The sequence below is a fragment of the Mus caroli genome, unplaced genomic scaffold (genome assembly GCF_978045245.1).
Source record: "Mus caroli unplaced genomic scaffold, Mus_caroli_1 scaffold_17, whole genome shotgun sequence".
NCBI lineage: Eukaryota > Metazoa > Chordata > Mammalia > Rodentia > Muridae > Mus > Mus caroli.
In genome coordinates, this window is record NW_028227272.1 from 23,566,056 (window position 1) to 23,593,753 (window position 27,698).

Below are 27,698 nucleotides of genomic sequence, written 5' to 3' on the forward strand. Positions count from 1 at the left end.
GGTCTTGCGCCCAACCGGCTGCAGGGCTAGCCCTTCCTTGCACGTTCCGCCCCAGCCCCAGTGGCCCACGCGGTGGCACCCAGCGCAGCCTGGCATCCGCCAGCGGGCGGGCCCCACGCGGCTCCTCCTTGCGGCGGGCGGGACTGCCCCGCGTGCCGCCCCAACCCCAGCCTTGGGAAGCCCTGATCGCGGGCGGAGCGCGATTCACCGCGTGGGTGGAGTTTGTGACTGGATCTCAGGGCCAATCGCGCGGTGGCGGGGGAGGAGCTCCGGAGGGGGAAAAAGAAAGTGCGGCGGAAAGTAAGAGGCTAGTCGGGGAAGGCTGCCAGCATCTGGCTTTCCTAGGTTCGGCTTGGACCAGGGCGCTGAAAGAGGCAGTGGCCCGCCACCCTGCATCCATCTGGTCGCAGTCGCCGAGCCTGCTGGGCTGGCCCGATAAGGTGAGTCTTGCTCTGCAGGGAGGGCTGGGTTGAAATGGCCAGCCGCAGTAACTCCGGGTAGTGGGTAGTAGGAATTCTTGTAGATCGTCTTCCACAACCCTTCTGGTTTACAGACAGCAAAACTGAGACAGGGAGCGAGATTGCGGCCAGGCTAAACAAATCACACTACTAACTAGTAGGGCGATCGGGGTTCGAACTTAGCAAACTGGAGGCCTATTTCGCCCGGGGCTGTGCGGGTTCTCAGGCTTTTGAGGGATCTATTTCAGGGTCCTTGTGCCTAGGGTTCTCAGGAGTGCCGCTGTAAGCTTGAGGCGAGCAGGAGGCTGTGTCCCAGCACACCCACTCCATCACATCGTAGCTCGCAGTCCCAGCTATGACAGCCCTGGGGAGAGGCTGCCAGCAAGCAGCCTTGCTAGCTCCTTTCCTGACCTGCTTTTTTTTTTTTTTTTTTCTTCTGAGGGACGTTCCTGCCTAGGGTCTCTACCAGGCAGTGAGTTCAGGAAGAAGGAAGAGACCACAGGTGCTGGCCACCACTCTCCCAGTCTTGGAGATAGCAGGAACTGTTTTCCTTGGGGGGTGGGGGTGGGACAGGACATGGGATGCCTGTCCTTTAGAAAAGCTGGTGCCTGAAGCCTCCTTCTACCTCTAAGTCCTAGTTGGGAATACGGAAGCCTAGTTAAAGAGAAAATCAAAAACACTAAAGCGAACTTCTGCTGTTTCCATTAGGAGACAGTTGCTCCCTTCCCTCCGCAAACCCACTGATTGTGAAATTGTGAACCAAGGCGCCACGGAAAACATTAGATGCTTTGCCATGCAATAAGCTATGGTTAGCAATAAGCTGAAAAGGTTAGCTTCTGTCTGTGCCTTTGCGTTGTGTTGGCTGTGTAAATTTGGGCAGTTTAGCTCACCTTTCTGAGACTATTTCAAGTAGCAAAATGGACAGTAGAATGTTCCCTGTGAATCCTCGCGGTAGTTAGGAGGATGAAATAGAACAGTTCAAGTGACATGTTCAGAGTGGTGCCTGGCCAGGCGACTTTGGCAAATATTGCTCTGTACTGATATTGGCTTAACAGGGTTTGAGAAGGGTTATTTTCTACTACCTTGGTGTGACTTTTTTTTTTTTTAAATCTAGAAGTAGAATGATATTTACCCTTTAGAGTTTGAGCATTTAAAAATATTTTTTGCATTCAATTTTGTGTGTATGTGGGTACATGTGTGGTGCGTGTGTGGGGAGGTCAAAGGACTCTGTGTGTGTGTGTGTGCATGCACATGAGGCACATGTGTGTGGAGGTCAAAGAAAAATTCTCAGGAATCCTATCTCTCCACCATGTGGGTGGAACTCTTCTGGTGTTCAGGTTTGGGGGCAGTCATCTTTACCTGGCAGGCCCGAGCAGTTCTCTATGCTTTCTGAACATGGTCCACAGGTAGACTCGCTTGAACATTTGGTGTTTGAGCAATGCAAAATTCCTCCTCGTTTTTTGAGGTCAAGCCTCCAGCCTGGGAACTGCCTTGATAGGAGGCATCCTGCATTGGCAAAGAAGGTTTTTAATGTTTGATAAAGGATAAAAAAGACAAGGAGAAAAAGCTTGAAGTTATAGCAATGCCTTCCATTGCGCCAAGCCTTCTAGTCCTGCTCTTTGGTCTATCTCTACTTCATATTCTGTAGCTAATATCAAGAAGCAAGGGGATTTTTGTATATCGTTCAGTAACATTGATAAGTTCAGTCTCTCCTGGATACTAATTTGCTTTATTTAAACCCAAGCACACACATATGCTCACATGAGCCTTCCTGTGTTACTTGTCTTTTAAAATGAAGCAGCTTCCATAGATACCTCCACCCGACTTGCATGACAATTGATTTTATTTTGATCCACACGATTATTTACTACCATCTACTGGCCACAGTGCAAGTCCCTGAAACGAGTAGTTAGCATTTATAAGGGGCTGCCTCCTTCCTTCACAGTCCACAGCACTTGCCTGCAGTATTGATGAACTCCAGGGAAAGGGCGGGACACATCTTGAGAGGAGGTGAGGGTTTGCTGATGTCCAGTAGGTACCTGCCATACCAGACATTACCACAAGACAGGGACACATCTGTTTGTCACCTTACTCCTTGTGCTCGAATTGTGGTGACGTGGCCACAATATGATTGAATGTGTGCCTTAGAAACTAGGGACTTGTGGGGATAAGGGAACTGTTCAAAATGAGGTCAAACAAGGGCTTGGGATGGGCATTGAAGGCAAAGTCTCTTTGCTTCTGGGTTTTTGAAGAAAGCATACTGAGTTTTATCATTCCTGATACATGTTGTTATACCCAAACTGTGTGTCTGTCTCTCTCTCTCTCTCTCTGTGTGTGTGTGTGTGTGTGTGTGTGTGTAGAACTTTAAAATCTCCAAGTGTGTTCCTCACACATTATTTTCCTTGTTACTTCCAATAGGCCTTGGGGATGCTCATGGCAGGCTTCATCATAGTGGCAGATCCTGGGGTTTGGTCAAAGCTACTTGACTTTAAATTCCAAATTCCGTATCTGACCACCCTTGTGTGTTACTGGGAAAACTGTTTCAATTGTCGGAGCTTCTGTTTTATCCAGTTCTGAAATGACTTAACAATGCTTATGCTCAGCTCTCATGTGAAGATGAAGTTCTGTGCATAATATCAAGTGAGTGCAGTAGAGGACTGCTCATTAAATCATACCTTCTCTTAGCTTATCTCAATTCCTGAGAAAGAAAATTAAAGTGAGATTTGAAGAAACAAGAGGTTTTCAGGGGTCACATGGTTGATGAATTCCTGTCCTAGGGGCCAAGTTCCTGCCCTTGAGTTCTCCTTCTGTTTCCTTCAGGCCCTTCCCTGTCACACCTTGACACCTCTCCCACAGAACTTGAACAACATGTCTTCATTCTTAGATTGACCTTCTTTGGTTGGTGATTTCAGGTCACAAAGTGCTTACTTCTTTGCTAAGAGAACAATTCTTCAACATGGCTCTATAGAGTTTGTGGAGTTGACTCCATGTAGAGTTTACGCTGATGCTCTCGAAGGCAGCATTCCCTTCTCATCTATTTCATGGGATGCACCTTCAGACACTAGGAGGAAAAATACTCTCAAGACACAGTGACCGTGGTTATGTCAGGCTGATCTCCCTGTTCAGGATGCCTTCGTCCTCCTGCCTTCCTGTGATTGGTTGCCAGCACTGTGATAAAGTTCAAGCGTCGCAGGTGGTCTAGTGGTCTCCGGTTTTCTCACCACTTCTCGGGATAGAGGGGAATGGAGAGAACATGTGATGCTTAATCTTTACTGTCGAATTTACAGAACATAAAATCTCTTAGATTTGTGAGTAAACACTTGGGTGTGTGGCAGGGGAGGGCATTCCCAGAGAGGAGTAGTTGCAAATGAGGTGACCCACCCTGAATACAAACAACATCCCTTGGTATGGAGGCTTAGAGAGAATAAAAGGATAAAAGAAAATGTCAGCAAAACAGTTGCTTTTCCGTGTGTGTGTGTGTGTGTGTGTGTGTGTGTGTGTGTGTCCTTGTTAGCCATGATGTAAGCAGCAACTCTGCACCAAAGCCTTCTACCCCAGTGATGTTTTGTCCTAGAGCACAGGCCCCAAGCAACGATACAGTACACCTTCTCATCCAAAACTAACCACTCCTCCACTAAGGATTCCATATTAGGTATGTTGGTTGCAAGAGCAAAAAGGCAGCATTTTGAGGGAACCAATTTTCACCATTACCAGTAACCACTGCTCTAGAGTTTCAGTCCTCCTTGTAGGAACTGATAGCTTCAGGCATGAAGAGGAAGATGAACAACATCAATGAAGCTATTTGTCCAATGGAGATTCTTCCTGAGTCAGGCTTCTCTCCTCTGTAGCTAATGGGCAAGCTTATTAATGCACTTCTAGGAGAAATGTTTAGCCATTTGGGATCCCATTTCTATCCTTGCCCCAAAGTAGATACCCCAAGGTAGATCTTACGTACTATAGTTAGGGAAGCAGAGCATTGCTAGAGGAACTCAGAGGATGGGGCTGAGGGAAAATGAAAAGGTTATCTTCAGCATACACATGGATTCATTTGTTGCTCAAATTCTTCAGGCCTTGGCACAGATGTATGATCTAGTGAGTCATTGCTGCCTTGCTTGTGACATATTAAAGAGAGCCTCCTACTGTGCTCTGTGCCCATTTTGGAATTTGTTCTGTAGGGGGAAAGAAAAAAAAAAAAGCACCAAAGAACAAGAAGGTTACAGAACACTTGGTGTTTGATATTTTGGAGTATATATGCAGGTTAGCTACTCATTTGCTCATTTATTTGTAATGTAGACTATGTACTCTGTTATGATGGAGTGGCTAGCAGAGTTTCTCAACCATGAGTTCTAGGCTCTGACTGGTATCTGAAGCAAGTGATTCCTAGGGGTTTTTCTCTCTCTGTCTGTCTCTGTCTATCTCTCTCTGTCTCTGTCTCTGTCTCTCTGTCTCTCTGTCTCTCTCTCTCTCTCTCTCTCTCGTTCTACTTCCTTTCTTTTATTTATTTGTTTGATTGCTTGTTTTTTGATATAGAGACTCATATAGTCCAGGCAGGCTTCAAATTTGCCCTACAGCCAAAAGTGATCTTGAATTTCTGATGATTTTCTTGATATCTCCCCAACCCCAGCACATTTTTTTAAATGGGAAATATTCCATAAACACTAACTTTTCTGTTCACAATTTCTTCCATTTATCAATCTGATAAAGTGTAGTCTTCAATATGTAGCAGCTATCTTTTATTCACTCCTATGAGGTTTGTGCAGAACGTTTTTCCTACATTCTAATCCCTGCAACGATTCTGTGTGTTCTGTATTGAGGACACTGGGGTTCATGGCCCATGCCATGTAGCAGGAATCTAGTAATGCTTCTGACATCCATCATTTCATCTCATCTTAGAACTACGAGGAACTTAAATTTTCTGACTGTGGACTAGAGTTGTATAACAGCACTCAGACTTGTGTCCCATCCCATCCACACACCAACACTATAATCCTGATGTTACATAGCCCATTTGGGGCCTAAATGTGAGAGAAATGAGTAACCAGTCCCCAAGCTTATTCTTCCATGTCACACTTCACCCCTTCTTTAGAATCAGTTCAACTCTCGAATTCTATAATTATATGGCTTTTTGTTTTGTTTAGTTTCTTCTTCCTCCTCCTCTTCCTTCTCCTCCTCCTCTTCCTCCTTCTTCTCAAATATAAAGTAGTGGGGGAAAAGGAACTAAAGAGAAAATACTTTGTCTGATGCTCAAATTTATTTTCCTACCAAAAAAGAAAAAGCAAGAGAAATAAGCATTTACATGTAATCTTATCTTTTCTTTTAGGCACAAAATAATTATTGTATTTATAACTATTATATCTTTATGTAAATATGGCTGTCAATCACCTATCACATATCTACCTATCTATCTATCATCTATCTATTATCACTGCATATTTATTATCATCTATGTATCTGTTCATTTATCTAAAATTGTATCACTTTTTCAAGTGAAGGAAAAGAAATGTAGAGAAGCATACAGATTGGACCAAACTTATGTGGCCTGCAAAGATCAGAACATGCTACAGTCCAAGGTCTTTGGTCTACTTTGCTACATTTATTAGATGTTGCATTGTAGAGTCTGTAGGCCTATATAGCTGCTTTTGTAGTTCCCCCTATTGTGCCCTCCGCTGTAGTCTTGCTGCTTTTACTGTCCTCTTTCCTTCCAGATCCTTTCCCAATTCAACCCAGCTCACAAAATCCCACTTAAGTGCTCATGTCACCTTGTATATGTGTTTTCATATTGAAAGCTGTGGGCTAATCACATACTTTCCCTCTGTCCCTGATCAATATGTATTCTACCCAGTGCATAGCACAATGCCTTGTCCAAACAAGAGATAAACTGAATGATTGATAGATCAATAGTAGATGCTATAGGCCCCTAATTAGCTTCCTTCCACTCTATCACAGAATTGCTTATTTTAAGTGTTGCTTCTATAAAACAAATTATTTAAAATTTTTAAAAATGTTGTTATAAGATCAGACCTGGAGGGCATCATCTTGAGTGAAGTAACACAATCACAAAAGAACTCACACAATATGTATTCACTGATAAGTGGATATTAGCCCAAAACTTAGGATACCCAAGATATAAGATACAACGCGTGAAACTCAAGAAGAATGAAGACCAAAGTGTGGACACTGTGCACCTTCTTAGAATTGGGAACAAAACACCCAGGGAAGGAGTTACAGAGACAAAGTTCGTAGCTGTGATGAAAGGATGGACCATTTAGAGACTGCCCTATCCAGGGATCCATCCCATAATCAGCTTCTAAATGCTGACACCATTGCATACACTAGCAAGATTTTGCTGAAAGGACCCAAATATAGCTGTCTCTTGTGAGACGATGCCGGGGCCTAGCAAACACAGGAGTGGATGTTCACAGTCAGCTATTGGATGTATCACAGGGCTCCCAATGGAGAAGCTAAAGAAAGTACCCAAGGAGCTAAAGGGATCTGCAACCCTATTGTTGGAACAACATGATGTACTAACCAGAACCCCGGAGCTCTTGTCTCTAGCTGCATATGTATCGAAAGATGGCCTAGTCGGCCATCAATGGAAAGAGAGGCCCATTGGACTTGCAAACTTTATATGCCCCAATATAGGGGAATGCCAGGGCCAAAAGAATGGGAATGGGTGGGTAGGGAAGTGGGGGGTGCTATGGGGGACTTTTGGGATAGCATTGGAAATGTAATTGAGGAAAATATGTAATAAAAATATTAAAAAAAAAAGACTGTAAGGTATGCTGGTCACAGAATCGAGTCACTTCCACATCTTAGAACACACATCCCAAAAAAAAAAAAAAGATCAGAGGCGTGATAAAGAGTCACAGACTCTAAGAAGTAAAGACATCACTACCGCAGGGATGGGGAGCATATTACATTTCTTTCTAATAAAGGATTTTTTTCAGTGAACAGTAAAGGAAGTCCAGTCTTGCTTGTCCTGACCCCGAGGGTTCTGTCAAGTGTCAAGTACATAGCCCTGAGTGAAAGAAGTTTCCATGGAAGTGGGCCACTGCAGTGAGCATGGATCTTATGATTTCTAAAGCTGGTGGCAAACCCATCTCCCGCTATTCTTTATGTAACTGGCCTCAGTTGTGCCTAAGGACAGGCAATCCTTTTGTTCTAGCTTCCGTCCAGCAGGTGCTTCTCCTTTCTACCTGAGAGGAACCTGTCAGCTGTCCTTAGGATTTCGCTCATTCATTAGTCTCTCAATCAATTTCAAAGTGAACAGAAAAGAGAAGAAAGCACGTTATAAATTCAGGTATCCGAAGATGTTCTTTTCATTGACAGCAAAATCCTTTAAGCCAGTTATTGTTGGAAGCTATTGTGACTTAAATTGTGGCTCTGTGACACAGGTGGCTTAGACATCAGATGACCTTTCTGGAATTGACTTTGGAGAGGTTATTTGCTCTGCTTCTGGCTTATCATCACTGTCATTTCTACAATAGGATAATAAAACCCACCTATATTGTCATGTGTTTGGTAGGCATCATTCATATGCAGTGATTTGTTAAAAGCCTGTTGCATGAGCTCATTGGCCTTTGTCATGATCAATAGCAGTGATAATATCTCCCAGGCATGTCCATGTGGATATTAGATAAGACAATAAAAGATGCTTTGTGTTCAAATACCAACAGTTTTTGTTTATATATTTCATTTCAATTTAGTAATATTTGTTATGACATTTATATATGCACATAGATATAAAATTATTATTATGTAAAATTGAAAGCTCTTTGGTAATTGAATTGGACTTTGCTCACTTGTTTTATTCCCAGTCTTAAAAAGACTAAACATCTGCTAAGGCCTTTGGGTGCAGTAAACATTGGAGCAGAGCCTTGGGTCATCTTCCTTTGTACCTCTTAATGCATGACCAACACCATATTCCTCCCAATGTCCAGCCAGTCAGCCCACCAGCGTAGCATGGATTTCTTCTGTAGGTCTGCTATTGGAAACTGAAGAACAAGATGTGGACAGAACACTTTCTTAGGTAGCTGCTTTGAATGTATGGCTGTAGAGTAAGGTGTAGGCGAGAGTGTGCAAGGCTGAGAGCAGAGCTTTATTCTTCCAACAAAGGTGCCTGCACATCATAGTCTGTGGGGCGTCACAGTCGCAGACACTTGGCAGGCTTTAGTAAGAGTCATGGCACTACGGATCCATAAAGGGACCTCTGTGTCTGGGGGAATATGGATCCACGTTAGTTTTTCTGACTACAGACTCCTCCATGCTCTAACATCCAGGTTTGCAGATGAGAAGAAAAGGAGTCAGCTGAGTGAGGCATATACACATTTGCTGTTTTGGAGGTAAAAATAGAGCCTTAAAAATATAAAGCAAACTCAGTATCTCCATAATAGTTTGCAATATATATAATCCTATATAATTATATATTATATTTATACATAATATAATAGATAATATATAATTAAAATATAATACAAATATGAATATAACATAATAATAAATATGATATATATATAATTCTGAAATCTTTGCCTTCTCTTTTGTTTCTAGAATTATGAATGTACCCTTTTTGAGCTTCTCAAAATTGTTCATGAGAGAATATTAGTTTTTATTAAAATAAGTTCAGTCAAGTTTTGGAAATGACTATGAATCAAGAATGACAGCACACATAAAGCGACGCTTCTCTGGAAAGTTTGACTTTAGTTTTACAATTGCAGAGTGTGACTGATGGAGAAAGGACTTGAATTGAAACAGTTGTTGAAAAGTTGGAGCCATTGGAATCAGGATAAGATTCAAGTCTTAGACGCTGTATGCTTAGCCTGTTTAGACTTAGGTCTCTTATCTATAAATTTATAGCCAGCATATTCCATTTATGCCCTAGGTTTGTCTATCAAATCTCCACACATTATTTAATCATTGTATTTATTTAGTCTACTGTTTATTTTTGTTCCAGCCTCACTTGAAAGCAAAATATACATCGTCACGCGCATGTGTTTACTATCACATTGGAGGAGGCTAGAAATATGTCTAGAGATGTTTCCCAGTCATGACTCAGTGATGAACAAACAAGTATATGGGTAGATGCCAATATGATTATTTGTCCCCAAGAGGTATAAAGAAATATCTAGAACTGGATAAGAAAATAAGTGGTATATGTGTATATATAATACTGAAACTATTTGGTACATGTATACACACATATATATGTATATACAAATATAAACATGTACATATATTGTGTATATATGTGTATATATATATGTTGTATATATATGCATATATATAGTGTGTGTGTATGTATGTATGTATACATTAATATAGGCAGATATGTTGATGATTTTATTTAGAATCCTTAATGATGACATATGACATATGCATGTGTCTGTGTATATATATATATATGTATATATATATATATATATATATATAAATCTGATCAGCCATATCTTTTTGAGTTGTCTAAATCTGCCACTGCAAACAAAGGCAATAAATACTTTCTTGTTTGAATGCAATAGTATCAATCTGGGAGGAAAATTAAAGAGTTATCTATCTATCTATCTAAAATGATTTAATAGAGAGGAAAGTAGTTTACAAGAGATGAAAGCAAAACAAGAAGAATGAGGACAATTTTCAATGAGGTAGTCAGAAAAGGCTGTGAAGAAGCCAAGATACACCTGAGGTTATTGCTGAGGTGAGGGTTGGGTTATGGAGACATCTGGAAATAAAGTTTTGTGGTAGTCGGGGTAAGAATAGATCCGCCCAGCTGCAGTAGTAAGGAGCCTGGATATCCCATGAAGGACTATGGAATGTCAACACAGGGTAGGGCAGGGAGTTTAACGGGGAATGAAGCCAAGCAAGTGATTCACCTGAGAAGCTGATAAACCAGCCTGACCTGGCACGAGCAGCTGTGAGCAGATGAGAAAGACAATTTAGTTCTAGAGAAAGACTCTAGTTCTCATTAGAACATTTTAAAAGAAAAAGAAAACAGGTAAAATAGGCAAAACTGGGTTCCTTTGGTTTTCCTGTAATGAATCAACCTCCTTTCCAAGTGCGTTAAGTAGTGAAGGAAACGTTTCATGTTGCTCAATTCAACTCAGCTGGGAATTTTACAGTCCTGTGTAGGAGGTTTATGTAATCAATTCCCCCAAAACATTGAGGCTAGGATCATTTCCTTGTAAATCTTCAACTACCAGGCTTTGAACCCTGCTGTGCTGAAGAGTGGGAATCTAAAATTCCACTTAAGATGAGTCTCTTTACACTGACTCCATGAGTTTAAACAGTTCCTACCCTTGTCTAGAAGTGGCTTGCAGGCAATTTCCTTGGGGAGCCTTATGGGCCTGTACATATACAGTTTCATTATTGCATCTTAATATGAGTTTCAAATAGTTTGGCAATACATGCCAGGTACTCTTTCATGTGACTTATAGATATTCATTTTTTAAAAGCTTAGAATTACCCGATGAGGCAGGTATAGTTATAGCTAACATTCTGCAGAAGAGGAATGAAGGTCCAACCTTGTAGAATTGATCACTGGTCAAGCCTGTACAATGACCCTATCCCTTACTGTGTTAGAGATGACCTTAATATTTGTCCCGCCTACTCTCTGTTGCTTAATTTAAGAGAAATAATTCAATAAGTGTGTTTAATCTAGGAATCAATATGTGGTCTGTTCTTTGAGATTACATCTCTTCATTAGCATTTAGTGATTAAGATCCTGGGCTTTGGGCTGAGATAATCTGGGTAAGGGAATCACACAGCAGCACCCTGGGATTGGTAAAATTACTTCATCTCTCTAAGTGTGCTCCCTCATCTGTGTTCTTGGCCATTTTGGAGATTAAATAAAATACACGTTATAAAGAATTCAATTAGTACTCAGTCTAGTTTTGCTGTTGTTATTATGTTTTTGGACTAAAATAACATGCATATGCTTATGTACACAGGGAATTTTTCAGTTGTGCTTGTTTTAATTGCTCCCCTTCAAAAATTAGAGCCAAATATCCGTTCATAATCAGTGATGTTAATTTTATTTCTGGGCCCACTCTGGCATCTTGCTCAGAGCAAACATGCCTTGTGGGTTCTGAAAAGCCATGTTATTGGAAGAACAGACAGGTTCTGGGGTTGCATGGGAGCAAAAGATGTGTTGAGACCTGTAGACATTGCTTCTAATCTCACCTATCATTCTCTGGACTGGTTCTGCCAAGCTGGAAAGTTATTTTGTATTCTAGCACTGACTGCAGGGCATCTTGAGTCATAAGGCAAAAAAGCTGTGCATGTATAAGACTTCTCCAGATAGACTTATGGAGGTCAGTTTATGGAGTTGCAAATGTAGAACCTAAGGCTGATCCAAGTCTGTGTGCTGGGAGCTGTGCCCAAGGCTTTGGATTCAGTACCCTGTGTAACCACTGCTGCAAAGACTTTAAATTTTAGTTGTATACCTGATTTAGAAACTAACTAACTAACTATCTAACTAACTAATAACCAAACCAAAACAACACATCATTGCTATTGTTACCTCCACATATGCATTATGGGCTTTGATTATAAATAAAATCAGATATCTCTTACATTTAATTTGCTTTATTTTTCTTAAAGACAATCTGTGCAGACTAGCAGCACCAGGGGAGCTCACCCTGTAATGAAGAGATGTTTGACAGAGAAATGAGACAAAGCTAAGTCCAGAAGATTTTCTTTGCTTGGAAGTGTATCTCTCTCTCTCTCTCTCTCTCTCTCTCTCTCTCTCTCTCTCTCTCTCTCTCTCTCTGTGTGTGTGTGTGTGTGTGTGTGTGTGTGCTTGAGGAGCAGCTAATGTATTGAGCCCAGTGCTGTTAGGTAGATGCATTTGTTTAAGTCTTTGTTAGAAGCTGAGGTGGTGATTATGTACACGCAGCTCATTTTGAGTTGCTGTACGAGAATACTTAAAACTGAAGAATGAATGAAAAACAAGACATGCATTTCTGGAATCTGGAGTTCCTGAAGATTTGGACCAATAGCATTTGCACTCTCTTTGTTGTTGCTTTATGACATGATTCAAAGGAGAAGTCTCTGTCCTCTCTCATATAGTAAGGAAAACCCTGGTGTCTTAAGGAACCTAGTTTGATGATTTTCTTTGAGGAACAACACACACACACACACACACACACACACACACACACACACGGTAGAGGATCCAATTATGTGGAAAGGGTAATAAATGGCCACAAAAGGGGACCACAGGGACACAATAGAAGTCTCTAAACAAGGACTTGGTGAAAGAATTGGTACAAGAAGGTATGCCAAGGCAGCACTGGCAAAGCAAAGCTAGTGAAGAGGAAGATGGTGTGGAAGCCATGATTATTCTCTCTCTGTTACCCTAATAATCTGTTACCCACAGAAGGGGCTGGTGTTCAGAGCCTTGCAGGGTCATACCTGCCTACCTTCCGACTTGAAGGGTCATATCTTGCAGGCATCAGAGGAACAGTTGATGTGGTTTCCATTTAGAAAGTGAGCCAGCAGTGACCAGTGATGTGCTCAGCTGGTGTGCTCCAAAGGCATTAAGGACACTGCTCCAGGGTGCTGTAGGACACAGCCCATTGTGAGCCACAGTGACTTCAACCAGTATCCTCAACTATAATGACATAAATCTATAGCTATGTACCTTCTTCACAAGTCCAAAAGATGTTGTTCTCTCACGTGTGAAGAGCCGAAATGTGCACATAGTGGAATGCTGGCTTGATTGTGACCATGTTATTATCATCTTGAGTGGACAAATTCCATAAAGAAAGTTGCTTCTTTGCATCAGCAACCCAATGCGTTTTTTTGGCTTTTCTAAGTGGCAGAAGGAGCATTTTCTGTTGCATAGCCAAGAGCCTAGCAATTTACAAGATGCTTGTGTGTCTATTATGCCACTTGACTTGATCACAGCTCTGTCAGGTCAGTTTGTTCTCATTTGGACATGAGAACACTGTAGCTCAGAGGTTGAAATGACTATCAAGTGGCCACTCAGCCCTTGGTAATTGCATCATATTTGTTGGAGTTCTGCATGTTCCATGAGCATCCTTCCTTGCTAACCTTCCATCTCTCACCACCCCTGTCCAACAGCGTTGTTGGAACACATCATTGGTTATGTTGTGTCCCTGTTCTAAAGGCATCTATAGCACTTAGATATGGTCACTTTCAAGGTCCCTTCCCACTGAAACAGCAGGTTTCCAGTATCCCAAGTGGCACTGCTCCTTCGCCTCCCCTGTATCGTTTTAAAAGATTCCATCAAAGGCGAGGTAAAGGAGAAAGTGTCTGTTCCAATGTGTTACCTAGCAAGTGCTCAGATGCCCTGGTGTGCACATCCTCCACTGGGCCATTTCCTAAGTCTTCCCAGTCAGCACTTCTAGGGCACACCCTTTGAGTATTTACAATTTGTATTTGCTGGCTTCCTACGGGTCAAGATGCAGCTGAACTTACTCATTTGCCTTGACTCATTTAAAACAGATACTTAACATCCAGTGCCACATTGCCCGAGAGCCAAGAAGTTAGAGATTAGATGACCTGGGATCACCACTCAGTGTAGAGAAGTCTAGCACAAAAATATTGGAGGTGCCCATACGGTCGGTCCGCTCTTTCTGTTGCTAATGACAGAAGTGTGGAACTTCAGGGAACTCGAGGAAGTGTGCAGAAAGCAAGCTTGCACAAGTGCCATTGTGTGGAGTATATCTCAGGGAAGACTAGATTGCTAGGGTCGAAAGACTCAGTGTCTGGCATTGCAAATAAACTATTGAGGAATATGCCCCATTCAGAACCAGCCAAACCTATTCATAACTAGCCTTCCAAGGTCTCATATAGGTACTCTTAATGCAATGTGCTTTTTCTCTTGGCTCAGTACTCACAGAAGACTTATAGTCCCACTATTATACATGGGTTTCCAACTCCTTATATTTATTACAGTGTTTGGGGAAATATGTAGGAACAAAGATTAGCCTTCTCATCGTGATAAGAAAAAAAATATTAACACTAGCACCAATGACTGAGTGCTGACTCTGTGCCAGGTGCTAAACAAGCTATACACACTCACTCATGAACACACACACACACACCCCAACACTATGATGAGGAACTTCCCTGACTATTTATCTTGCTTAGACCGAGGCTTAGCATGGCTGCATAGCTTGAATATCTGTGGAAGAGATGCTGGCTCTGTGTGGCACTATAGCCAGTCTTGAAGCCCTCAACCTTGCTGCAGGGCACTAAGCTTTACCCCGCATCTCCAGGGTCCTCTGTAGTTTTCTTCTGCTTATGCCTGAGCATTTTGTAATAGAGACATAGTTAATAGGCTGGCGTGTCTGACAAGTTTCCTAGAAATTCACAGGGGGCTGAGCCAGCCCCACTGGCCCTTAGCACTTCTGGCCTCCTACTGCTTTCTTTTTTTCCCCCCTCTTTATCAGTTTTCTTTGAGACTCCAACCCCATGGGAGATAACTTAATGGATTCCTGACATTTTAATGACATTTCCATATCCAGGGTATGTTTTTCTCATCCTTGGGGTTGGAGAGGCCTGGTTCCTCCGGTTTGGAAAATGAGCTTTGTGGAGATACGAAAATTCTGTGTTGATAGCTAGATCCAGATGTTTCTGTTGTCTGACCTTGTTGCAGAGATCTCAAGCAGGGTAGTTACACACAGTCACACAGTGACAGAGGACCCGGAACCAGCTCCATATATTAACACTTCGTTAGAGAGAAGGCCGTGTGAAAATGAGGTCAGTAACTGGTTCTCTATCACAACAGATGTTAAAGAGAGCCTAAACAGCAACTTGGCAAGGACTTTAGAGGAAAATTTGAATATTGGGGGGAAAAACAAAAGAGTCTGAATCAAAATGACATTTAAGTGTCTTTCCGGGATGGAGAGTCTGTCTTGAATTCACTTAGAAACTTTATATTGGGAATAAAGGTTTCCCCTTGTTATAATTAATACCAACTAGAGAAGCCTCCCCCTCGCTCCCCCGCTGTGCTGCCCTGTTTGGAACAACTACTCAATTTAAGAAGGGGACTTAGGATGAGGAAGGATGCTGCTCCTTCTCACTTGGCAGCACAGCCTGTCAGAATGGAGGACTGTGTCTGGGCCTGGCACGGTTCCGTCAGGCCCCCTGACCAGCCCAGTCCTGTCTGTGACCAGAGCACGTGGGAAGTGCACATCCGTGTAGGAAAGCCACCCACTGGCTGCCCGCTCTGGACTGACTTTCTTTTCTTTTCTTTTCTTTTCTTTCTTTCTTTCTTTCTTTCTTTCTTTCTTTCTTTCTTTCTTTCTTTCTTTCTTTCTTTCTTTCTTTCTTCCTTCCTTCCTTCCTTCCTTCCTTCCTTCCTTTCTTCCTATCTTCCTTCCTTTCTTTCTTTCTTTCTTTCTTTCTTTCTTTCTTTCTTTCTTTCTTTCTTTCTTTCTTTCATTTTGTATTCTTGACTGCAGCCTTGCCTAGGGCAAAGCCCTTGAAGGAACAGTGGCACACCCAGACACATGTTCCAATCAGACCAGACAAGCACCCCCTGAAAAAATATCCCCCTTTGCAGCTGGCAAGAGATGAAAAAGTGTCTTTCAGAGAGGTTTCTTCTTCTTGTCATTTCAAAGGCAAGCTGCTAGCAAGCCAGGGTGTCAGGGATATAGCCTCCGTCTTCACCCTGTTTTCTTTCAGCCTTTTCAGTTGCTTTATTATCGGCTCCAAAGCTCTGCTATTCAAAAATGATAATCCCCTAATGTCAGAATTCAGTTTATTCACTCTTGACTCTCGACGGAAGGAATATTTCTCTGAGAGTTGGATGGTCAGTGCCTCTGAGTTACATAAGGTGATCTGGCCCATCATACTTACAGATGCTTCACGAGCCACTACAGCTTCATCAGATGAGATAGGCCATCTCAGGATGTTTTGTTCAAGTCTAATCACACTGGGGGATCTCAAAACTATGCATTTCTATCCCTTATCAGGGAGCCCCAGCATGCTCAGATAGCTTCAGTTAGGTCAGTCCAACTGTTGCCAATAAATAAAAATGTTACAAACTTGCTAGCTGCGGGAAGTCCATGGGGATCTGTTCAGAGCTGCCTGTAGGAAGTTTGGCCAAGATTTCCCATGTGCGCCATAAATCTTAACTGTGTGATGGGAGAGAAAGACGCTTCAGCTTCTTCAGCAGCTTGCTTAGTGGGAGCCCGGAAGCTCTCTCTCTCTCTCTTTTAATGCAGGACCCTTGCTTGTTTAGAAATAAATCTTTCTTGGCATCTAAATGGCACGTTATTTTTAGGGGACATTTCACAGAGTTTTTTTGGAGGAAGCATGGTTTCATCATCTGAGAAAGGCCTGAACTGAGAATCAAAAGACATCCTCACATTTCTACTCGAAATTTATCAGCATCCTGAAAGGCATCTTACCTGTCTCGACTTCTGTGTCCCAACAATGTTCCCAATGACATTATTGACTTCTGAGGTCCTTACTGATTTTCCAGGAGCTATCTTGGTAGATAAGAAGGGTCAGGAAATGAAACAAAATAACAGCAAATTACAGGATGCAAGCTTGGGAACCGGAGAGCACTGTTCTAAGTAATTCTCTGAAAGCCTTTGTTGTAACAGAAGACTCAAGAGGACATCCATTCAGCAGAGCTCGCCACAAGGATAACCCTGTTTACCTTCTCTCTGTCTGCTGATAGCCAGTTACAAACCAGACTGAGAGCCTCTGGAAAGTTTTAAAGACAATTATGTTCAGTTTGTTCATTTCAAAACCATCCCGAGGTCTCTGTCTAGTGGTTCTCAGAGCGAGGAACCTATGCTTCCTGTCTCCTTAGCAGTGTCCATTCACATGCACTGCCTTTAATTTAGCATGACCGTGACTTAGAGAAAGACTGAGTCTCTTTTATAAAAGTTGCTTGACGATGACTAAGGAAGGTTGGTGGCCACAAGAATCTGCTAGCAAGACTTGCTTACTGCATATATGTAAAGCTTTGTTTGCCCATCAGAAATATATAGGATATATTTTCCTCCCTCTCGCTCCGTGAGCACAGAAGTCGACAGATGTCTCTTTCTGTCTTTTGGGTTTTTCATCAGAAAAGCAAAGCACAATGACTTAGGCTTAGCTCCTCCCCAGAGCTACTCACATTCATACTTCTGATCACAGTGTGTGTGTGTGTGTGGGGGGGAATCAAGTTTTCTGCAAACGAAGTCTGTGGGCATTGCAGGTCATAGGGTGTTAAGGAAAGCTAAGCTTCATTACTCATTACTCATTACTCATTACTCATTACTTCATTACTCAAGTCCTGGGAGGGCATAAAATCCACGTGCCTTACACTGTAACTCTGATTCTTTCTAGCCACTCACTGATTTAGGATCAGTCTAGTGAGTTCACTCTTTTGTTCCCCTGTCCTTTGTGGCAGGTGGTCCAGCCAGTGTCTTTCTCAGGCCACCTAGATTGTGGATCTTGTATCAATCAAGACAGGGCATTTTTTCTAAAGTGTGTTCTGTGCTATACTGCAGTCTTGCAGCATGTTTCCCGAGAAACCGTGCATTTGTTGATACTTCTGATTCACAATTTTTAAAACCCATTATTCTTTAACATTGTATTTAATATCACCAGGACATACAAAAACACATAAAACCTTAACAGTAAACGGTCATAAACTCTTATAAACTCGTATACCTTTGGCTCTCTTTGTTTTTTTTTAATATATATTTTTATCCTTTTCTGTCAAAATTATTATTTTTATGTATGTATAGCATGCATGTGCATACATATGTGTAAGTAGTGTGTGCACAAGTACACATACCTGCAGAGTCCAGAGGAGGATATTCCTTGAGACAAGGCTTCTTGCTGAACCTGGATCTTGACCCTTTCAGCCTGCACCAGCAACCCTCCTCTCTCCTCCTCCTCCTCCTCTTCCTCCTGTTTTCTCCAAGCTCTTTTCTTTATAAATAGGTTGGTTTTCCTTATGAAGATGTCTACTTGTAAATGTCTTTTCATTAGTTTGCTCCTTCTCTGCTTCAGCAAGGGAACCCAGATAACTAAGTTAGAATGAGAAGCAGCAGATTTTATTTTTTCACACTGTTGCGTTCTAGTTTGTTGGCTAAAGGTTGGTGTGTCTAGTTGTTGGCTACTGGGCACTTATTGGTAGCTGATGCTATGCAGCCATTGCTACTGTCTCTGGGAGGGAAGACTCATGCCTTTCATTATGTGGGGCCTCCTTTCCTCTTCATTCAGACATTACCATCCTTGGCCAACAGGCTCATTTCAGCTATTTACTGTGTGACATTGTAGAATGCTATTAGTGCTTTTGTTTTAAAGGAAAATAAGCCTTAGTGTGGTATGTATAAAAGGGGATTTAAAAAAAAAACTAATCAAAATGCTCTTAATGGGGAAATAATTGAAATACATTTTGGTGTAGTGAGGCAGTGCAACCCCATTTGGTGATTAAAAGGAGTAAAATACAGTTACATGAACTTATCTGGGAAAACATGATTGATGGTTTGTTAAGTAAAAGAGGCAAAGTTAGATCCAAGCACAATTCTTTTTCTACAGAAAAGAAACAGAAAGGGTGAAAATGGAAGACTGTGGCTCTGTTAGTTACTCTGGAAGGGAGAACTGGTGAATGCTCAAAGGAGAGCCTGGGATATGATGTGAAGTATTCACACCCAATCGAAATAAATCAGAAAGTCAGTACAAACTGCCCCAACATCATGGTGAACATTTAAAAACGTATAACAAAGTTGGAAATATGTCCCAGTGACTGCATATTATATCTATCTCTATTCTCCTGTTATCTTTATACAACGGTTGCTTAGTTACATATCTAAACATACATTTATTTATTTATTTATTTATGACCATGTTTGTATGTTGTGCTGTCTGCAGACTTATTTGCTTGCAGAACCAGCTAACTTGTGACTCATTTCTAAGCCAGTGTGATCTCCCATCCCTGAGCCAGTGTTGTGTTTAAAGATTTTGCTGATTTGGACAGACACATAAAGGTGTATTAACAGAGAATTTTTTAGATGCCTTTACTTGAACTACCTTTATTTCTTTTACCACTAACAGAATTGCTAGACAGGACCCGGTCAACTTGTCCTTTAGGTGTTTGCACTATTTTGAGCTTCCTCAGTTTCCTGTGTGTCACCTCTGTTTCCTGACACTCAGTCTTGACCCTTCCTCATGCCTCTTCATGTAGGCAGCTGTGCAAAACACTATGTATTCTTATGCCCTCATTTGTTTTCTTTCTTTCTTTCTTTCTTTCTTTCTTTCTTTCTTTCTTTCTTTCTTTCTTTCTTTCTTTCTTTCTTTCTTTTTCTCTCTCTCTCTCTCTTTCTCTTTCTTTCTTTCTTTCTTTCTTTCTTTCTTTCTTTCTTTCTTTCTTTCTTTCTTTCTTTCTTTCTTTTGTGATATTGTAACATGAAACATTCCCACCAATGTACAGGATCTGAGAATAAATATAAATGCTGTGTGCTCTCATTGAGTTGCTGCTTGGTTTTGGGGCACTTGGGGAAGACAGTGCGAAGAGCTTGGGGCAGTATATACTTCCTAGTTTGTTCCTAAATAACTAATTTAATGAAACTGTTCATTTGAGATTAGGTTGTGATGGACAGGAAAAAAACCAAACAAACAAAAAACATTACTTCAAGCCGGGCGTGGTGGCACATGCCTTTAATCCCAGCACTCGGGAGGCAGAGGCAGGAGGATTTCTGAGTTCAAGGCCAGCCTGGTCTACAGAGTGAGTTCCAGGACAGCCAGGGATACACAGAGAAACCCTGTCTCGAAAAACCAAAAAAAAAAAAAACAACAACAACAAAAAAAACAACAACAAAAAAAACCAAAAAAACATTACTTCAAACTGTGCGGAAGACCTGCTATTTTGCATATTTCATTTTTACTATTGGGATGGGCCAGTCTTATTGCTGACCAGAGTTTCCTTCCATTTCCCCTTTCCTTGTAGAGTCAGATCCACATCAGGAGGCTCTGCATCCTGGTCCCCCTACCCCCATACCTCTCTAGTTTTGTTCCCCTTGCTTCTTTGTCTGATCCTTTGCAGATTATATGCCTCTTCTCAGAGTCCTTGATTTCCTCTAATATTTCATTCACTTTTATGCATTGTAAGTTTTGATCAAATTGTTTTCTCTCTCTCTCTCTCTTTTTTTTTAAACCTTCTTTCCTCATCATTGGTCCCCACCTACCCATGCAGACACATAGCAATCTGTTACATCTGCTTCTCTCCCCACTTAGACACAGTTCTTCCATTTAAAATACTTCTATATACTTGCTTGGGGTGGGGGAAGCTAGGTTCAGTCCATGCTAGCTCTTTGGTTGGTGATTCAGTCTCTGGGAAACCCCAAGGGGCCAGGTTAGTTGACTCTCTTGGTCTTCCTGTGACGTTTCTATCATCTCCAGGGCCCTCAATACTTCCCCCAACTCTTCCGTAAGAATCCCCAAGCTCCATCCAGTGTTTAGCTATGGGTCTCAGCATTCATCTGAACCAGCTGCTGGGTGAAGCATCTCAGAGAACAGCCATGCTGGGCTTCTGTTTGCAATCATAACAGATTATGATTAGTAGTATCAGGGATTGGTGCTTGCCCACAAGATGGGTCTCTGTTTCCATTGTTTCTATTGTTTGGATTGGGAGGGGGCACAGCACTCAGGATGTTGAATGAATGAATGAATGAATAAATAAATAAATAAATAAATACATAAGTAAATAAATAGTTTCTAAACCCAGAAGTGGTCAGTGCTAATAGCATTCCCTGCCTGTAAAGGGGCTCATTGCTTTTTTCAATGTCTGGACTTGTGGAGTAGCAAGATTAGCAGCCTCTGTGGGTTGACTAGAGATGCCAAAGCCTGTCTTACCCTAGCCTCAGAGAATGTAAGCCTCCGTCCTACCTATGTCTTCAGTTATCCTCATATAAGTCCTCCATGGGCAGCACTGTCAGAGAGCATGTCTACAAATTCCCTTCCTTTGGTTTCTTTTGGGTCAGTGGAGTCTGAAGCTGTCATATGTGATCACAACCCATCTCTACAGCTTTCCTCTGCAAGGCAAGGGTGGAGTGCTACATGTACAGAGGGGGCTGTGTGTGTATGCTCATGAAAGAGAGCCTATGCTTTCAGTGGGAGGGTACAAAGAATTTGCCCCACTATCAAGTGGGTTTCCTCCTCTGTTATTCGAGAAAAGCTGCAATTAGGTGAACATTGCACAGAGGAATAGACAATGTTAAGGTTTCTGTCAGGAGAGCTGTTTTTATGCGGGTCTATTTATGGTTTTGCTTCAGGAATCAGACACCTGGACACAAATATCACAAGAATAAGAGTTGAGTGTATCTGACCTCAGAGCAAGGATTTCTCCTCATGGGCTACTAAAAACCAACATGCAACAAAACAGAAAAAGGGGAATTTTCATAGTCTTAGTAGGACCTCCTTTATTTCTTGTTCTGGATCCTCATCAGATATTCTGTCCTATCATGTCGCTCTTCTAATGTCCCGTGGCATTGCTGCTTTCTTCCTGGATCTTGTATCTGGCCTCTAGCATTTTCTCTTGAACTTTCTACCTATATGTTTTAAAATTTGTTTTGTAATTATTACTTTCAAATTTAGAAAGCCTATAGAGTGTAAAGAGAAAAGGTGCAAAAAATTAAACAGAAAAAGGAGAAAAATACAAACATAAATTACAAATAAACCAACATATTATTAAAAGCATATCAGTTTTGTTACTGCTGAATCTGGACCACTGAAGGGACAGATATCCACCCGAACCTTCCCTTTCAGGTACTGTCTTCTTCCATGTAGCAGGGCATCTTGATGACCACACTAGCTTTGTGTCTTTCCCATTATCATTGCCAAGGTTCCCCAGTCTAAACACCCCTGCTTGCTAATCTAGCCAGGACCATTTCACAGGTGCATTGGTTGTAGGGAAAGCAACTATAGCACAGATCTCTACAGATGGATGAGTCTCCTTGAGCTCAAGCAGATTGGATGAACCCATTGGTGGAGGGATGAAGTTCTTGAAATCAAAAATAGCATAGGAGCATCAGAGGTCTCCAGCCCTAGAGCAGTGACCAACGTCTGACTTCAGGATATAAACAATCAGGTTTCATACTTGCCCTGGGGTGGTAGGCTTGGCTCAGCCACACAGGGAAAGCCTGGTACCCAATTTCCCCTTTGCTGTCTTAGCCTAGGTTCCACTCTTTGAACTTTTCATTTTATTGATGTCTGTTACCTCCTGGCTCCACAGCTGCCTCCTGTTGGAAATCTCCCACTTTACTGTTGTGACAAGTTGTCCCCAGGGACCCTGACTCCTGAACTGGCTGTTCTTGTTATCAGGCCCTTATAGAATTCCAGTCTTAAGTATGAGGTCTTTTAAGATGAATTCTGGATGAAGCCCTCTGAGACATGTAAAGTGATAGCATAGACCTCCCCACTGCTGGCCTATCATGCCTAAGATGTCACTGCCTCACCCCAAACCCAGCTGGGTTGCAGGTTTGAGAGAGCTGTGGTCATGCCCTGCAGGCTGCTTGCAAGTCTCCACTCCTCTTCTGGGTTAGCTGGAGCTCTGTGTTGCTTGCTTTTTCCATGATTGCCTGTCCATTTCTCTACACTTCTTTCCTATACTATTACTTCCTTTTTGACTTGTGATCCATGTTTAATCTTCCACTCTTTAGGACCTGTTTGTTCTCCTGATTTTCCTTCACTGTCTCACACAGAGTGATACAATCCAGAGATTTATCTGAGAAGTACTCAGTACTGTGTGTGTGTGTGTGTGTGTGTTGTGCCCTGAATGTAGTATTGCAATGGATAAACATAAGTTATTAAAAAAAACCCACATAACTATTTTTGTCTTCAAACATTTAAAGTTTATATTAAAGAGCTGAGATCCAACTGACTAATAAGCTGGCTAGTTTTTTTTTTTCAAACAAAGATAGTTTATCCTGATTTATCCTGAGCCAAATATAAGTGAACATGGCTTGGAGGTACAGATCTAGGTTATCTTGAATAACGACTTTCACTGTGAAAGTGGCTACATATACTTTCACTTTCAAGAAATAAAAGTGAAGTCATATTTTAATACATTCACCAAATACATTTGGTGGGAAAGTGAGGTGGATGGGTTAGCGCTGTGTTGGGTAAATCTGTTTTATGTTTTTCAGATATTAACTGATAGCATTAAAGATATTAGTCTCAGCTTTAGGGTTGGTAGAGCCAAGTGGGTCAAGAAGTTGTACATTCTAAATATTTTAAGTAATAGTCACAAAAGTGTCACTTAGGAGTCTGGTAGGAAATGAATGTTTAGGAACCAAAAATGGCCCAGGATAATTCTGGCTCTTGATCAACAGCACTGCATCTTGCAATCACAGACCATTAGTCAGTCAACCACTATGAAAGATCTTAAACTCAGCTGTGGGTTTTGCAAATGATTGCCATTCACACGTGCAATGGATGATACGTTGGAATCGTAGGTGAGCTTGGCATGGTCACTCAAAAATCTAAATATATAATCAAAAAGGAAGGAAGGAGCACATACATGCCAACACATGAGCAAAAGAATGGAGAGATTTTTTTTCCCCTTAGTTACTGCCTATGCAGAAAAGATGAGAGGCAGCTGGGGCAGCCTGTTAGGGAAGAGAGGGAGGGAGGGAGGGAGGGAGGGAGGGAGGGAGGGAGGGAGGGAGAGAGAGAGAGAGAGAGAGAGAGAGAGAGAGAGAGAGAGAGAGAGAGAGAGAGAGAGAGAGAGAGAGAGAATTTGATTTTTTCACACTTTCACTCTGTCTCTCCTCACAATTATTTATTTATTTATTTATTTAGCCTTCTGTTTTTCTGTTTGTGTCTTCACTGGGTGAATGTTTGTACAATGCACTATTGAATCTGAAAGTTTGAAGGCACAGAATTCTCTTGTGGGAAGTCATGAACCTGTATGGATCAGTATTGTAACCCCATTCTAGGTGCATGGTTAACGGCGTATTTGTTTTCCTAGATGACAACATTCATATTTAAAAATGTATGTGTAGCCGGGCGTGGTGGCGCACGCCTTTAATCCCAGCACTTGGGAGGCACAGGCAGGCGGATTTCTGAGTTCGAGGCCAGCCTGGTCTTCAAAGTGAGTTCCAGGACAGCCAGGGCTATACAGAGAAACCCTGTCTCAAAAAATAAAATAAAATAAAATAAAATAAAAAGTAAAAACGTATGTGTGTGTGAGAGTGTGTTTCTTGTCCACCAGAAATTTAATGTGCTCCTCTAAATTCCCTGGCTGACTACACTAACAGTAAACAACCATTCCCATGTGTATTGACGTTTGAAGCTTTTGTTTTGTTTTGTTTTGTTTGTTTATTTGTTTGTTTTTCGAGACAGGGTTTCTCTGTATAGCCCTGGCTGTCCTGGAAGTCACTTTGTAGACCAGGCTGGCCTCGAACTCAGAAATCCACCTACCTCTGCCTCCTGAGTGCTGGGATTAAAGGCATGCACCACCACGCCCCACTGTTTTTTTTGTTTTGTTTTTTGTTTGTTTGTTTGTTTGTTTGTTTTTTGTTTTTTTTTTGGTAAAGCTTTTTTTTTTTTTCTCCCATAAACTTCGCTTTAACGTAAGTAAAAATAAGGATTGTAGGTTTCGAAGGTGTTAGGTAAATTAGACACAAAAATCATTCCCATGCAACAAATTGCCTTCACAAAAGTAAGCAAGAAAGAAACACATTTCCTATTAAATAAGCATTTCTGTAGAGTGTGAAACAAGTTGAACATAATTCACAAAGTGATTGCAAAGCCAGGGTAAAACCTCACTCACTTACAAAGACATTTTAATAGTTTTAGTATCAATTGTGATAGCCATTATACTAAGTAATGAGTTTCACTGTGGCATTTTGTATCTATGTTTCACTGTAGTGGTTTCTCTCCACCTCCTCTGTAATCTGTGATCATGTCTCAGATATGACCTTCTCTTCTTATCCCTCCCCAACTTGTCTTAGTTTTGCTTCCACATGCTGTGATAAAGTACCCTGACAGAAGCAACCTAGGGGAGAAAGTCTTTGGATTACTCATCCAGGTTCTAGTCCATTGTCATGGGAATCCAGGGTGAGCAGAAGCTGAATCATAGGGTCACCTTGCATCCACAGTCAAGAGCAAAGGGCAGTTAATTCACACACACAAGCCTGTGCTCAGCACACTTGCTTTCTTCATCCTGTATAATTCATACTGGTTAGGGGATGGTGCTACCCACAGTTGACAGGGCTTCTTCAGACTATCAAGATTATTTTGCATAGACATACCCACGGGGTTACCTAATATATACATTTCCTCACTGAGACTCACTTCCCAAGGGATTTCTACATTCTCCCTTATTGACACTTAAGGGTAATTGCTTGACCCCTCCTTCCTCTCCTCTTATACATCCCACTCTCTTACACACACACACACACACACACACACACACACACATACACTCCTTTATGTGGTCAAATGCTCTATCATACGCATGTTTTAAAGATAAACAGTAGTCTACAAGTAAGAAGGTGTATCAATCTCATGTGTCATGTGGAAGCTACAATGATCCTCTCTATGAGCTGCATGGCATTTTCTTGAAAAATGACTGTGCTCACCATGGACAGGTGGTCCTTGTGTGTATAAGAAACCAGGTTGTGTAGGCAAAGGAGAACAAGGCAGTAAGCAACGTTTCTCTGTGGCTTCTGCTTCAGTTCCTGCCTTCAGGTTCCTGCCTTGTTTTCCTTTTCTGATGGCCTGTATTCTATAAACTGAAATAAACCCTTTCCTCTCCAGGTGGCTTTGGTCCTGGTGTTTTGTCACAGCTATCAAAGCCTCACTAGGACAAGTGGCAAGACCTTCGCTGGTTACCATCCATCACTCTGGCCCTCATCTTTGGTTCATACCTCCATGATGGCATCTGACTTTTTAAAATCATAAACCTTTTAAAACGGTTACCATTTTGGATAAATGATATGAATATGCTCATTACCGTTTTAGCCATTGCTTTTTAAAGTCTGCTGTAGTGATATGGGGCATTGGTGCTATTCTGAAGCTCTGTCTAGCTCAATCCATCTCCAGAGGTGTGTCATCTTTGCAAGTGAAACTGAACCCCATTAACACTGATTTCCTATTCTCCAGCCTGCCCAGCCCCTGGCAACTGCTGTTATTAACATTTTAAACTTTATGTTATAAACTGCCCTCTGCATTTGCATATCCTGCCAGTGGCAGTGAGTACAGTGCTCTGTTTTTCTGGATTTAAAAGGCAAAGGTGTTTTCTTGCAGAGCGGGCAGGGGTAGGAGATGCTGAAGCCTTTGCATATCTTGCCCCCACTTACACAGGTGACGCCACCCTAATTACCAGTAGTCTAAGCCTGTTCACCCACTCAGAGGTATCTCATTTATGCTATTCCATTACTTTAAAGGCGTTGAAAAGCTTTCCTCCTGAAATTTGTCTTTCTTTATAATTTGGTCATTTTACTAACACAGACCTGAGAGTTTCTATGACTTTTGCTCCAGCGAATCTTTGCTTTTCTTCATTGATCTTTTGGATTATTTTTGTGAAATATAGGAAACTAATATCAGGTCCTTCGTGTGTAGTTTGCAGTTGACACTGGGGAGAACAAGGCCAAGAGGCAGGGCAGACAATCTACTGGTCCCTCTGTTGGCCTCATAGAACCTCACTCAAAGCCAGGTGCTGCTGTTTGAGGGCTGCGATATCCTGAATTAGACACTTCACCTTTCTGCACCTAATTTCATGATCTGTAAAAGAGGAAAATTAAAATATCTTCTTCTGAATGAGCTATATGAATATCAAATAGCATGCGACATGAAAAGAAGCACTGTACTCTGTCATACCAGGAGTTATTCCTGCTCAGTGAGATGGGGATACAGCGGCAATGGCAAAGTATTTATTCCCAAAGTTCTGTGCCCTGAGGTACTGTCTGTCCGGTCTTCTTCAAGTGCTCCCATGAGTGGGCGCGCAATCTCACCACCATTTGCTTTCTGTTTGTTCCTGACCTCCTCCAAAATGGAGGGAACAGTCTGAGGTAATGCATCGGGTTTCTGATAAGAGGACCCTCCTTTCTAAAATCTAGCTTCATTCGTAATCCCTTTGGCAGGTTGAAATACAGTTAGAAGAAATCATCCACTGAGACACACGGGGTGGAGGGCATGGTCTCCTCTCTGTCTGGTGTCTGTATGCTCTGGGAATTTCACCCTAGTCCAAAGATAACGAGCTTCGATAATGATGAATCAGACACCATGAATCCAAATTAAGCAATATTGAGGGCCCGATTCCAAGAG

The 27,698-nt window shown here is 41.8% G+C and overlaps 1 protein-coding gene across 3 annotated transcripts in view; it reads left to right on the forward strand.

The window, feature by feature from the left end:
- The first annotated feature begins 287 nt into the window (after positions 1-287).
- Il1rap (interleukin 1 receptor accessory protein) overlaps positions 288-27,698 on the forward strand; it is a 152,441-nt gene continuing 125,030 nt past the window's right edge. For all 3 annotated transcript variants that reach the window (XM_021184928.3, XM_021184929.3, XM_029470628.2), the window contains exon 1: positions 288-440. The gene's annotated coding sequence lies outside the window, so the exon portion shown is untranslated. The remainder of the gene's footprint in view (positions 441-27,698) is intronic.